Source organism: Cryptomeria japonica, chromosome 8 (genome assembly GCF_030272615.1).
Source record: "Cryptomeria japonica chromosome 8, Sugi_1.0, whole genome shotgun sequence".
Lineage (NCBI taxonomy): Eukaryota > Viridiplantae > Streptophyta > Pinopsida > Cupressales > Cupressaceae > Cryptomeria > Cryptomeria japonica.
Window position 1 is genome coordinate 243,346,069 of NC_081412.1, and position 13,748 is coordinate 243,359,816.

At 32.2% G+C, this 13,748-nt stretch overlaps 1 long non-coding RNA gene across 2 annotated transcripts; it reads right to left on the minus strand.

Moving 5' to 3' along the window:
- Window positions 1-5,973: 5,973 nt before the first annotated feature.
- Window positions 5,974-12,854, minus strand: LOC131857260 (uncharacterized). Of its 2 annotated transcripts, XR_009358633.1 has the most exons (3): window positions 12,466-12,837; window positions 6,821-7,272; window positions 5,974-6,302 (listed from the first exon to the last, which is right to left on the minus strand). It is a non-coding gene; the product is annotated as an uncharacterized LOC131857260 (long non-coding RNA). The 2 variants fall into 2 exon arrangements; XR_009358632.1 differs by lacking the exon at window positions 5,974-6,302 and having other exon boundaries at window positions 12,466-12,854.
- Between the last annotated feature and the right edge of the window lie 894 nt (window positions 12,855-13,748).

Here is a 13,748-nt window from a genome sequence, read left to right on the forward strand (position 1 = left end):
AATGTTATATGATATATTCAATCATTCTTTTATGAAAAGATCTTTGTGCTCAATGTGCAGCTTCCTTTGTAAGGCCATTGGCAGTGTGCTTGAAATATTCCCAAAATGCAATAAATGTGTTATCGTAGTTGGAATGTTGTTTTCTAATACTATTATGCATGCCCAACTCAACGTTCCATTGTTTAGGAAGACAAAAATTCAATATGGGTTGAAGCTCGTTCTTTTAGCGAAAAGCTGTGTGTTTTATGAACATCACGAGTCCTTTGAGAGCCATAATAAAAACATGAGAACACAATTGTAGGTTATAATGAGGAACTTGAGAAGATACTTAATGACTAAGAATGTGTGGATGAACAATGTTTTTTCTTCTCTTAACCGATGACCAACTTCAAATTCTTCTAATCTTGAAAGAGTTAAGAGTATCTCCATAGTTGCATTCTCAACAAACCTACATTTACATCTCTAAAAATTTGAGTAAGCTTTCACAAATTCTAAACATAACTCATATACCCACTATCTTTGACACAATATAATAGAGCAAGTTGTCTTCTAATTGAAAAGCACATTTTGTCACTAGCTTGACAATGTTTTTATATGAATAAAATTTTTATGCCTTGGAAGGGAATTCTGCAGCTTGGGTGTTGCTCACCCATTCTAGAGTCAACATTTGTTCATAAAAAACTATTAGCCATTATGTCAAATATTGCCTTCATCCATTACCCAAATATTAAATAGTCAGTATACTCTTGTTTATTTTATTGCCAATAAACAACTTACGCTCCTCAATCTATTTCAATTATGCTTCTAGCAAATAATTGACGAAAATCATTTTTTTGTCGACCATCATGAGATGTTGAAATAACTGATTGACATGCTGCTTTACATGGCAGATGTGGACGTCAAAATCAAAATGATCTACATTAAAGCAATAATATTAGCAGCTTAAGCTCGTTAAGCTTTAAAATGTTTGGAAAACTACAATAGATAAAACATATTATAATGTATAGTGTTTTACTTGATTAAATTCCAAGGAAAAACTTAGAATCATAATTATGGGAGTTTTTTTCACTTTTACTTTACGAAATTGAAGAATCACTTATATTCTTTTCTTATCAATACTGCAAAATATGTATGGAACTCATAGATATCCAAATTGGGTGTGCCTTGCACTATTACATGACCACAATAGGATGAAGAAACAAGCTAAGCGAGGTTGTAATGCAGATCATTGTCTTTGCCTCTAAACAATGGCTTGTTAGATTTGGGTTATAATCTTTCCTTTTGGTAAACTTTTACCACCCAAACATGGATTGTTTAATATATTGAGAATGTCTCACGAAGAAGCCACATGTAAGAGATTTCTATTTTGCAATTTCAAATTAAACTAAATAAAAAAAGTATAGTCTTTTCTTTGCAAGACTTGAAATAGTCTATTTCAAACTTCACATTTCTTTGATTATGTGACCGTTTTACTTCTTTGAGACCTATACCTCTTGGTTTTTTAATTTTATTATCTTATAAATTATACAAGATATATCTTAAGGACATAATTTATTATTTTTTTATAGCATTGACAATTCTTCATGATTAAAGTATGGATTGATTTAATCCTTACCTACTCAAACCATACTATTATTTATCAAGTTATAATTGTTCCTTTTAAATTATAAGTGAGATGAGTTGGAAATTGGAACACATGCTTTTAATTGTAGAGAGTTATATTTCATGGTATATACATCAAAAGGTAATGCATTACACTTTTTTAGTTTGGTATGATGAAGTATCTATATATTAGATATATCAAAACTTAGGAAGTACTCCTAATACTCTCTTCACTTATTGTCAAAGACAATATTGTAACATAAATTCATTCTTAAAGACCACTTGATATTTATTTTAGGCTTTTAAGCTTAAGATTTGTAACATTTATTTTATATGATTCAAATGTTTCTTTCCATATCTCACTTAATAAATGTATCTCATTTGTGTACACTATGAAATGTAGTCAATGAATGACCTTAGGAAGACATTTGTTTCATGAATTGCCCCATCATTTGAAAAGATTTATTTAATTGTAAAGAGCCTTATTTATAAATATTTAATACAATTTGAATTATTATAAGCTTCATGTATCACATAAATTTATTATTGGATCATTACTATATGTAGTAGTATGACTATTTTGTATTTTAAACAAGACAACTAATTATTCATGCTTATTCTCATGAAATTATATTTTGATCTCCTTGCTACAAATTATTGGACTATAGTTTACATTTAAGGAATATTATATATGATCTTTGACAAATGACAAATGCGTAATATTGTGTTCTTTCTTTGCACCAAAAAACAAGTTTAATTGATTACTATGTTACTAACTATATTGTTTCTTTTATGGCGAGGTTATGTCTTCAAAACATATGGTGCAAGTGTTATTACATGGATGATGCAATACTTTAATAAAAAGACTATCTTCTATCTGTCTTTGAATCAAATGGGCAAACTATGAGTGTAGCTCCTGAAGAATCAATATGACCTTGAAGATTTATGGAAGAGTTCCATTTGGATACATGTAAAAGTACCATCTTACTTGAAGTTATTTTACTCTTTCCAAAGAATATCATTTCTAAAGTTCAAATTGAACCTTGAAGATTATGGGCATATCACTCAAGTGAAATTATTTTGTAATAAAGGTACCTTGAAGATCATGGGTGCCTCACTCAAGTGAAATCATTCCATAATAAAGACACTTTGAAGATCATGGGCACATTCTATATATTGGAATCACAAAATATGCAACCTTGTGAAGTCAAAGTTGTTTCCAACATGTAGACACCACAATGAAAGCCAAAGTTAGTTCAAACCTTATAAAGTAAATGCCAAAATTAATTTTCAAACACATGCACACACCACAAAGTTAGCTCTCTCTCTCTCTCTCTCTCTCTCTCTCTCTCTCTCTCTCTCTCTCTCTCTCTCTCTCTCTCTCTCTCTCTCTCTCTCTCTCTCTCTCTCTCTCTCTCTCTCTCTCTCTCTCTCTCTCTCTCTCTCTCATCGTATGCATGCACTAAAATAAAGTGACCATTGAAATTTGTTCATATGTACATTCCATACAAAAGTTCAAATTTGTTCATATGTACATTCCATACAAAAGTTCACACACTTCACAAAATATGCAACCTTGTGAAGTCAAAGTTGTTTCCAACATGCAAACACCACAATGAAAGCCAAAGTTAGTTCAAACCTTATAAAGTAAATGCCAAAATTGATTTTCAAACACATGCACACACAAACAAAAAGTGAAATTCAAACATACTCTCACAAAGTACAAAGATACACATAAAGTGACAACTAAAGTTTATAAACAAAAACACATGCACAAAGTACAACCATACACATAAAATGAACATTATAAAACAAAAACATGCTAAAGTCCAAACATGATGTACATGGAGTTTATTTGGACATGACAAAGTTTAAACAACACAAAGTGAATGTCAAAGTTAGTTGAAACACATGTGACACAACATCAATATAGTACAATGAACAACAAAGTTAGTTCAAGTAAAAACACACGCGCTCTCTCTCACACACACACACACAAATGAAGTTTGTTCAAACATGACAAAATCAATTGAACTAAAATTAATTTTAAATACATCAAGGTTCAAACACACACAAAGTGAATGTTAAATAAAGTCCAAAGACACTTCACACTAAAGTTTCAAACATGCAACATAACTCTCACACAAAGTGAATGTTAAAGTTCAAACATACACATGCCAAAGTACAAACACAAAAAAGTGGTTGTCAAAGTTAAAACAGGTTTTGCACAATGTTCATTTCACACTTAGTTTGTTCATGCACGCTAAAGTTTAAACATACACACAACTAATTCACTTCACACGTGTGCATCTCGTTCAAACATACCAAAGTACAAATACGCAAGTGCTCACGTGCCTAATGTAAACATGTTTCACAAAAAGTTACTTTAACCACACATAAAGTTACTTCAAAAATGTCAAGACATGTTGAATATGAATAACAAAGTTCAAACATGCACATACCAAACTATTAATATAAACAAAGTGGTTGTAAACGTTTCACAAAAAGTTACTTCAACCACACAAAGTACTTGAGTTTAAACATGTTGAAGTACAAGCACACACATTGTGAAAGCCAAAATTCAAACATACTTTACACTAAATTTCAAACATGCAACATAAGTGAATGTCAAAGTTAGTGCTTTCACAAATGCACATTCCAAAGTATAAATATAAAGAAAGTGGGTGCTTTCACAAAAAGTTACTTCAACCACACACAAAGTAATCACTTAAATTGAAACATGTTCACTCTCTCTCTCTCTCACACACACACAATATGCTATGCCAAAGTTCAAACACACTTCAACATTAAATTTCAAACATGCAACATAAGTGAAGGTCAATCTTAGTACACTTCATACAAAGTGAAAGTGAAAGTGAAAGTGAAAGTTAAAACACAAAAGCAAATGCCTCATACAAATATAACAAAATGATTGTCAAAGCTAAAATAAATTTCACACAAATTTTGTTCATCTTACACATAGTTTTCAAACACTTGAAACATATATAGTAAATGCTTTTAAAGTTTAAACATTCACATAAGTGAATGCTAAAAGTTCAACTCTTTACACATAGTTCATTCAAACACACTTCACACAAAGTGAATATGGAAAGTTCCAATATGTAACTTTTAACATACCACACTTGAAACATATACAAGTAAATGCTAAAGTTAGTAACTTCTTACACAAAGTGAATATGGAAAGTTCTAATATGTAACTTTTAACATACCACACTTGAAACATATACAAATAAATGCTAAAGTTAGTAACTTTTTACACAAAGTGAATATGGAAAGTTCCAATAAGTAACTTTTAACATACCACACTTGAAACATATACAAGTAAATGCTAAAGTTTAAATATTCACATAAGTGAATGCTAAAAGTTCAAGAAACTTCATGCAAAGTTAGTTCTCTTTACACATTGTTCATTCAAACCCACTTCACACGGGTGAATGCTAACTTTTAACATACCACACTTGAAACATATACAAGTAAATGCTAAAGTTTAAACATTCACATAAGTGAATGCTAAAAGTTAAAAAAAACTTCATGCAAAATTAATTCTCTTTACACACAGTTCATTCAAACAAGTGTGAATGCTAAAGAACACACACTTCACAAGTAGTGGATGCCAAAATGAACCAGCTAAACAAACAATTAATTTATGCCAAAGCTCAAATAAACAATAAATGCAATCAAAGTGAATGTCAAAGTGTCAAAATTTAAACATGCAAAGTAAATATCAAAATAAGTGAATCAACATTCAAACTCACTTGGCAATATTCAAAAAGCATTAAAAAAAAAAGTTTGAAAATCAGTTCAAACAAACAATTAATGTATGCATATAAGCAATAATGCAAACAAAGTGAATGACAATGTCAAAATCTAAACATGCAAAGTAAATGTCTAAATGGATAAAATATAAATCAATACTAAAATTTAACCCATACTTCAATAAACAATAAGTAAATCAATATTCAATCACACAATTCACAAACAGTAGATGCCAAAATGAACCACACTTGCCAAGTAGTATATTGTCAAATTTCAGCTCACAAATACACACTAAACAAACAAATTTAAAAGTCACTTTAACCAAACAATTGATGTATGCCAAAGCTCAAATACACACTTCATATAAATAATCAATGCAATCAAAGTGAATGCCAAAGTGTCAAAATTTAAACATGCACAGTAAATATCAAAATGGATCAAATATAAGTTAATGTCAAACTAAACCATGCTTCAAGAGGCAATAAGTAAATCAATGTTCACACACAATTACACTACAATTCTTACAATGTTACTAGATTACATTATAATTAAAAGGTACTAAAATAATTATTGTCAAATCATTAATTGCTATGAAATACAAATTGACTTTTATGCAATAAAAAATAAGATAAAAATTAACGCATTGACACTAGACTGAAAAGAATGGCCATGACCAATGACCATTCCCCCAGTCTTAGGAAGGGGGCCAATTAACCCCTCCCAAATAAAAATTTGGTATTAAACAACAAATCTGTTTACATATCAATTTACAAATACTGATTTCAACAGCTGATTCAAAAGTGCAATATTTTCTTCAATGCGTAATATTCAAATTTCAGCTTTATATAGCCATTAATGGAAATGTATGTACGAACCCCTGCTATCCCCAAAATCCAAGGAATTTATGTCCCTAAAATGTATTCCTGCATCCCAAAAACATGAAGAAACATAAAAACTGAAACATTAATTGTCAATGAAGCAGACTCAGAGTAAACATGCAAGATACACATAGGTTCAAAACATGTAGATGCATCTAGGTGGCCAACAAATAATTGACTTGTTTATAGAGTGCTTTGCTTCACTGTGGATAGCTTGGATTTACTTCAAATGTTCCTCTTCTTTCTGTTATAAGATACAATAAGACTTCTAAAAAAAATGTTCTGAGTAAGTACCAAAAAAACTTCTATTCCATACCAATATAAATGAGGATAAATGTCATTCATGCAAATGACTCTAATCATGAGATGGCTAAATAAGACATGGGTCAAATTCCTCAAAATTAAAATAATTAAAAATATCTGTATAATGATTCACTTAGCATAAAATAAATGTAACACTATATTTTCTTCAGGTTACAACTAAGAACAGATTATAGCTTTTAAGTTTGAACATTGTGTTTTCTTTTAAACATTAAGATAGACAACAGTTGGACAGAACGCACCTGGAGCAATTGTAAGTTTGAACATTATGTTTTCCTTTCACATTAAGGCAGACAACGGTTGGACAGAACGCACCTGGAGCAATTGAGGAAATACCACACAAGCCAAAGACAATCACTGATCTAAAACCTTGATTCTATTTCACAGTTTTTATCCTTATTCCAAAAATTGAAACCTCATTACCTTATAGAAAAATCCGAACACCAACAAACTGTTACTTTCTATATAGTACTTTTGAGTTTTGAGTACTGACTTGGCAAATCAAACAAATTTGGCAAGGTTAAAACAGATCATTTTAATAAGATTCGAAGTTCACTGACTGTAAGCTTTTGATTCCATTTGTCCCTAGCTTAGCTCTAACTGAAAGTGGATTTTCCGAACCACAAATATGAAAAACTGAGGAAGATACTTGCACTCTCAATCTGCATCAATATACACAGCCATGCAAACTAGCCTGGGGCATTAAACAAAATAAAAAGTTTAATATACCTTTTATTTTGAGTTATCCATAAAATAATAAAAGTAATTAAATTTTACTCAAAAACAAAGCAAAAGAAGATGAAAATTCGTCGAGTCCATGCAAAAAAGGTATCACGTATTATGGCAGCTAACGTGCTGGAAATTATTTCATCAAGTAAAAATGTTGCTAGAAAATTTGATAATAGATTAATTCGAAGTCTCATTACACTGGAACATACTGGAATAACAATCATATTCTCATCCACTGAACTAAAAAATAAATTCAACATCCAGCTTTAAAGTCAGTGCTCAAAATGCACCAGAATAATATAAAAATTCAAATACAGGCCAAGTCTAAGAACCCAGATATCCTGATGTTTTGGCTTACATACCAGTTATGTTACTACTTTTATTGGCAGGTTTAAGCTGAAGAAATATTTGTATATGAGACTACATTCTAGGATTTGTATACTGGAATATTTGTATATTGTCTCAAAATTTGCAACTACGCTAAAAGAAGCGACGAGAGAATCCAACATTCTATGTTGTTTGGCATTTAGTTTATTAAGTCACGTATCACCCAATATACAAATCATGTGCAAAGAGGTACAGAGCCTCCATGTATGATTACAACTATGAGTTGGCTAACCAAGTCCTCAAAGATGATAGAACTCGTATGCAATGCCAGTTTTCAAGGAGGCATTTTGTATTCCCTTAAATACTAACTTGCCCGAGGTTTCTTTGCTCAAAAAAGTTGAGCCTGTTAATTTTGTTGTCTCGCCATGGTCTAAATTGTTCCACAAGATCATCAGTTTTTTAGGGATTTTAAGTCATGATTAGTCTTAAATCTTATTCATAAAAACACAAGTCACTAGCAAAAGGTTCTAGGCACACAAAGGCTCAAAATAAACTCTCAAACTGCCCTAAATCTCACGCCATTTTAGATGGACAAGATTAATAACTTTTCTTTTTGAAAAATTCTAGGTTTTTAGGCATTGAAGTTTTTTTTTCCTCCTTGTTTGTCATGGAAGCAGCATCTATTTGCTCTAATTTTTGCCCACGTTGCAGGATATGGAGGAAGGTTTACCACGTTGCAATAGCGTTGAGGAAGTGTCAAGGTTCCATTTACGCCTTACCCATGTAGTACAAAGAAGAGATGAATGCATGGCACATTGTAGGAAAGAAAGAGAATTTCGAGGAGTTCCGGAGTTCATTCGTACTTCCTCCAACCACTCAAAGCCTCAAAAGATGCAGGTTCTAAAAGGTGTGCTCCTTACACCTGTAGACCTATTGGTCATATGAAGCTCTATTAAATCTATGTCATTTTTAGCAAGGATGTTTTAAGGCCTTTTGAAAGATTGGGTTTTTAGAGATGATTTAAAATCCATAGATCCATACAAACATACCTAGAGGAAGCATTGTCATAAGCATTGGTTCACAGTCCAGAGAGGTAAAATTGTGAAGGGTGTGGTGAGTTTCAGGTACAGTGGCGGTGATAAATCTGTCACGACAAGCCTCTAGCTCTTTTTGATGCCAAGAAGAGAGAATAAAATGGTTTCACCGTGGAAGAGGGCAGCGAAGCACTAGTGGACAGAGCATAGATGCCAATATTTTCTATAACAGGGTGTTGATATAGAGCAGTGATCAAGAATGAATGCTAAAATGACAGTTTACAGGCATGAATTTAAACCTGTGATTACTACTCATAGGAAGCTTGTAATAGGAATTTACACACCTGTAGCTAATAATGTCAAGTCATAGAGCTATTAGGTCAACACAAAATACCAAAAGCTTATTCAACACCTTCACGGGATAGTGTAGCTATGCATGCAGACAGTGTTCAGCATACACTTATCATAGTAAGCTTCCAATAACAATGAATAAATCAAAAGAGAGCTCTAGTCACATTCAAGGGCATAATGTCTAGAAAGAGTCATGAAGGTAAGTATTTTCAATGACAGTGGCAAGTTTTGACAGCAAGAGTGAATATGTAAAATGTGACAAGGTTTTTGTTGGTTAGGGACAATAAGCATTGAACGACCCAAAGTGTGATTCAGAGACAATCCTTCATAATCACATGACAGTGCTATTGAGTGACGTAATGGCCATGAGTGGTTTTCAAGTATCAAACCACAAATGACAGTTCATGAACAAAGACAGTCATCACTGTTATATCGCAATAGAGAATGGGAAAGATAACCTACATCCACACCAAGAAAGCCATGTGATTAACCTACAGTTCAGCAAGCGAAATGTCAAGGGGCAAGGTGTTTCCAGAAATCTTGCATGACAGTGTAAAGGATAGTATGGTATTTTGTTATGTTACCAATAACTATCTTTTCAACTTGTGCATATCACTATGCAATGGCATATAGAACAGTGGTCTTCAAACTATAAGCCTAGTGAGTAAGAGATAGCCTAGTGATAGAGAGGCAGCCCACAGATATGAAAGAAGACTGTGAACACTGTCATGGACAGTATCTCAAGGGCAGAGAGCATAATAGCTAGAAAGTCACTAACAGGGGTGAACTAGCATGTATAACGGTAAGTGGTCCTAAATTTAGGGGCATCTAAATGAAACATGACAGTGACAATCTACACACCCACTAAGAGTAACGGTGGCATATGATGTCAAGAGGGCAGTGAACTATTAGTGGACAGTGCTAGTAAGAGACAGTTTAGAAACAAGATAGCACTCAAGAAACAAGACTCCCAAATATTTCTGGACACTGCAAGTCAAATGCTCGACATCAACCATGGTTGAAATTTAAATCAATTTTTCTGTCAATGAAATATATAATAACCGAATATCTTATTATTAAAATAAAACTGACATAAGAAGATTCAATAAATGAATTTAAAGAAAATACATGAAATACTTGTCCAATGTCACAAAACCTTTTTCATACACCAAAACCTTCAGAAAACTAAAACAAAAAGATGTTTGTAATTCTGTTATACAATTATACAAAATGATATTCTATACAAAATATTCTCTAATCAACAAAATATAACACTGAAAAAAATACTCCTCTGTGCCAATTATAATAAAGCATGCCCCACCCCCTTGTTAATGCAAAAGGCAAAATATTTTTATAATTCTTCTCCACATAAATGAAAAAGCCATGGAGGATGGGAATGACAATGAAGTATTTAGAAACATAACTATTGAGATACTCTTACTCTTTTCTCAATAACATTCATGTTTTTTAAAATATTATGTAGGTGAGTCAACAATAACCTTGAAAATACCAATAATATCTAAGTTTCTGGATGATTTTCTAGTGTTGCCTGTGGTTGCTGCTGTAATTGTCCGGACTTTTATTTTGTTGGCTGTTAAATCTATTGTAATCAACATTATTCTAATACTGTTAAAATGGTCCTATTGCTCTCAAGCAGAGTCAATCACCTCTGGCTCTGCCCTGTTCAGAGAAAAAATATTAAATAGTTGATATATAATGCCTTTGAGTGTTAAACTAATTGACTGCTAGAGTTGATATATAATGCCTTTGAGTGTTAAACAGAGTTGATATATAATGCCTTTGAGTGTTAAACTAATTGACTGCTAGATACTATGTAGAGGAAAAAATATTAAATAGTTCATATATAATGCCTTTGAGTGTTAAACTAATTGACTGCTACATACTATGTCATATCTAACTAGAATTACAAACTCAATTCAAATAATTTAGTTTAAATTGTCAATAGACTTTGAGGTCTACCAGAGTCAATCACCTCTGGTTCTGCCCTTTTCAGAGAAAAAATATTAAATAGTTGATATATAATGCCTTTGAGTGTTAAACTAATTGACTGCTAACTATGTCACATCTAACTAGAATTACAAACTCAATTCAAATAATTTAGTTTAAATTGTCACTAGACTTTGAGGTCTACCTGGAAAAAGCCATCCTCAAACAAACAATCATTATCTACACATTTATTTCTATAATCCTGCATTTTATATCTTTGTTTGTAATTTGTCTATAATTCCTGAGTTATGAATTAACAATACCATCTACTCTTCTATCAATTAATGCCTTTGCTAAAAGTTCAAATTGATCTTAGATGGACATTAAGGTCATTTGGATCCTATTAAAATGTATGGAAGAGCATTGGCTAGTTGAAAAGTCTATAATGCAGGGTTGTCTAGAAATTCTAGTGTTTGAATATCTTTGGACCATTTCAACAACTCTGTCTAAAAATTCTAGTGTTTGAAGTATGAATATCTTTGGACCATGTCAACAACTCTGTCTAGAAATTCTAATGTTTGATGTATGATGTATCTTTGGATCATCTCAACACCTCTTTCTACTACTGAAGAAGATTTGTTACTGCGTATGGTGATGCTGCATTTGTTCAGGGAACCTACCTCCCGAAAATCCCAGCAAATTGTTGAAAATTCCAAATGTCTTGGCTGCAGAAGATTTAGGAAAGAGGATTTGGAAACGCAGAACTCCAATTACTACAATGTAGGATAACTGCCTCTACCTTTGCATTCTCATTTCAATTCTGTAGAAATCTCAAAATTGTGACTGATGAGAAGGGAAGAGAAAGCACTCAGAGTGACAGGGTAACAGAAGTTGCTCTGTACCAGCTTTTGGGTAATAATGTCTATATTAGAAAACAGAGGATTTATACATGTAATATATGAGAAGGGAAGAGAAAGCACTCAGAGTGACAGGGAAACAGAAGTTGCTCTGTACCAGCTTTCGGGTAAGAATGTCTATCTTAGAAATCAAAGAATTTATACATGTAATATATTTGCAGTGTAAATTTGATAGCAGGGAAACTTTTTATATCGTTGAAATTTGCTTACAGGACCCAGTTTATCATCCATTTCGCTTTCACCACAAGATGGCAATGGAACATATTAAAAGAAAAATCTATAAAATAAAGTTTTATGCTATGTAACAGTTAAAATAAGCATTCTGCCAATAATAAGCTTACGGGCTAACTATATAATAGGATTGTGAAACCCTGTGCATATTGAAAATTTCATAGCAGCCCACTTGATAGTACCCTACTCTAACGATTTTAAATCCTATGGAAAAATCCAAAGAGGATAGAGAAAAGAGATGTTTCTGCGGTTCAACTAACACACCAAATTCCTTTTAAATGAAAAACTTAAAACATATAATTTCCTGAAAATGAAAGAAAACAAAGAGAGCAGAGTATAAGATGAACTCACTATTTTCTGGCCATATCTCCAATCAGCCACTCCCGAATGCATAATTCTGGCTACTGCCTACCACAGAATGGAGAATTCTAGCTCCTCCTACCTCCATGACCCATTAAAAAACGACACTCCAAAGAATACAAAGTAAAAATTCAAAACCAAGAAAAGCAAAACAGGCATGGCCACGCCAGAAAAAAAAAAAATAGAAATCAAGCCAAAAAAAACAGAAACATAAATGAAGGAACAACACAATCTGCCCCGATTCTCAAATAAACAGCCCATATATAAAAGAATTGATATCCTGCTTTTTTGTCCAACGGTCATTTCAACTATGCCATTGATCTGCTTTTTTACAACGGCCATTCCGACTGTAATTTCGGTGCCGTTATTCATTAAAAAACAAAAAAGATTGAATCTGAACTTTGAGTGCCGTTTGGACGCTACTGTGAAAGTTTAATATTTTTTATGAAGTGTCTTTATTACTAATTATAAATCATATACAACATAAATTAGCCTATATTAATTAATTACAAATAGTTGGAAATAAATGTTAGCTTTAAGAAATTAATTGTGAAGGAAAAATGTAAATAGCTCATAATTTAATGAGAAAGTGAGAATGTTGATGTCAAGTGGAATCAAGTATTTTTTTTAAAACATTTGCAATTGGGGTGATGAATGTTGTGACATTTTGCAAATCTACTAGCAAATTTTTAGTTTTTAACCAATGGTTAACTACCCAACAAAATCTATGCATGATTAAACGATCAATGTGAACTAAATATAAATTAATATTTGGATCAAAACTTAAAACTTCATCATAAAACATGGAAAATAGATGAACAATTTTCAATACTTAAGCTCAAATCAATTTGTTTTTTAATATTAAATATAGAGAATAAACTTTTACAAAAAGAGCAATAGCTAGAGATTTCTGAGGACAAGCCTCAACAACTTCAAACCTAAGCTAAGAAAGACCACTTAATGAATACTAACAGCCATGCCTGTGTAAATATTGAACATACTATGTATCCTAGTCTTATAAAAAATTTGCATATACATCTTCATATACATAAGACAACAAACAACCACAAATAGATATAGACAAAAAACTACAAAAAGTAGGCCAAATCATAGGCTCAAGGCTCCTGAGAATGCTCATGGAAAGGCTCCATCCAAGCAGTCCATCCTAGCAGGCCTAGTAGGGTTCCTGGCTTGCCAAACGTCGACTTTGAGCTTCTCTAAAGCAGCGGCAAAAATCGTTTGATCCGCTGCAATCCGTTTCCATTCAAATCCGT